This window comes from Heterocephalus glaber, unplaced genomic scaffold (genome assembly GCF_053883595.1).
Source record: "Heterocephalus glaber isolate CG9 unplaced genomic scaffold, H.glaber_assembly_v1.0 deba00001454, whole genome shotgun sequence".
Classification (NCBI taxonomy): Eukaryota; Metazoa; Chordata; class Mammalia; order Rodentia; family Bathyergidae; genus Heterocephalus; species Heterocephalus glaber.
Window position 1 is genome coordinate 16270202 of NW_028258303.1, and position 2196 is coordinate 16272397.

Sequence of the window (2196 nt, forward strand, 5' to 3'; positions counted from 1 at the left end):
GTGGGCAATCTTCCACAGCCTTAGGCAGCTTCCAGGAGTTTCTGAGCCTGTACAGATTTCTATATATCTTGGACCTGGGGAACAAAAGGTTAGGGCATCTAAAAATAACTATTAGTGCTAAAGTTTATCTTTAAAAGATGTAAACCTTAATCTTTGCTCTTTCTCCTTCTCGAGCCTATTTTTCATTTTGTTTCCTTCCTTCTTCATTGGTAGCTATGAGTCATATACAAATATCTAAATTTTCAAAGAAAAATTAATTATTTTAGGAACTGATTCTGATTTTTCCAGTGATGTTGACTAGACTAAATCTACCTATTTCTTTTTATCCAACCAGGCTAGACCACCAATCATTCAAAATGGTCAAATTACCACATGTCTTGCTTTTCAGGTCAACATTTCTTTGCTTCCTCTCCTTTTTCATCTTATGCCCTCTCCTCAACTCTTGGACACGGATATTCACCTGTAAAAGTGTTTATATCTATTTCTTTTCAAAGGAAACTGTGTCTTTTAAAAAGGGGAAAAAATAAAAATAAAAAGGGATTTTCCTGGACTCTGACCACAGCCATTCACTCATTGACAGATGTTGCTGCCCCGGGCTGAATCACCCCAGAGTAGCCAGAGGAAGGAAACCGGACTCACTGACATCTTCCCTCAGAAGTCAATAGCTGTCATTTGCCCATCTGGGACCCTAAGCAGGTGCTCTTCCTTTCTTCTGACAGTAGTGAAGTTTCCCAAGACCCCAGTGACAGACCCTGTGTTAGCACCTAGTGGCTCCACTGACAGCTGTTTTTCTGTATAACCAGACAACAGGTGTTTGCCTTGCATAGCCAGCCAAAAGCCAGAGATTTGGAGTAGAAAACAAAGCCCATTTGCAGAAATGATTTCTGTAATTAAGAACTATGGAAGTGCAAATGGTGAAACACACATACACACATTCTCCCCAATCCTCAGGCCCCTTGATTGAGGAAATGCCAGGCAGCAAACCAGCCAGCATTACAATATACTTTTAAATATTAAAGTTCTCATTTCTTTGGGGGAGAAATTTAACCAATTATTAAGCATCTTTTGAAACCATCCTCATAAGGGTCCTCATCTAGATGTACGTTATTGTGCACTGAGGAGATTACAAGGTAGTGATTGTTGAAAGGAGCTTGCCCTTGAGGTGCTTACAATCCACTGGAGACCATTTATATCCATGATAAAAGTAAAGCAGCCATTCAAAAATTAAATGCAGTACTATATTCAATGAAGACCCTTTATACTGCACAGAGTTCCATTCCATGACACTGCCAGCTGCCATCAGGAAATCACTGCATTTACAACCAAAAAATATCTTGATTGTAATATGCTGTATGCGCCTCAGTCCCTCCCTTTAAGGATCATGTAGGAGCTTCAAAGACAGCAGGTAAAAGGTTATTTTGTATAAGGTAGATTCTTTTTAAAAAACAAACTACAAACATAAGCTAAACTCTCTCTCTCTCTCTTTCTCTCTCTCCTTTCCACATCCTCTTCTTTTTTTCAGGAGCTAAGCTAGGATCCTCTCCTTACGTTGATCTGAGATACCTACTGGAAGGGAAAAATATTTTATCAGAAGGACTTTGTCTACATGAATTTCAGAGTATGAATATATGATCACCGAATAGGAGTGTGGGCACTGTGGGGAGCTCAATTGTAGTTTCTACATACTATGATTTATCAGGCATTTTATATGACTATTGAATGAACAGACCACAATTCTTGAGCTAGCTATTATTTTGCAATTAGCAAAACATTGGAAGAAACCAAAAGGATCATTCACAAATAATTCTTTCTAGAGGCCACAATAAGAGAATGCTTTTCTTTACTTCTCTTCTGCTTTCTTCTTCAACTGTTTTTGGTTAAATAAAAATCACTTTTTTGACTTCCTAGAAAAAATATGCAAGGAATATTTCTGTAGAATGTGATGCCTAAACTTTTCTCAAGGGGAGGAACAAAATCAAAACTAAACCAAAGTAAGTATCCATGTGCTATTGTTGAAGGTATCCATGTGCTCTCCCTGCCCTAACAGTTACATCTCTAAGTTTTGTCCTCTTTTCCCTTTAACATTGTAGAAAAACAAGCACCTTACTACAGGGAAAATAAAGTATAGTGAGGGTTCATTCTCTGTCACTGTCCAACAGGTCAACTTTGATCAAGTTACTCTCTGAACAAATGGCC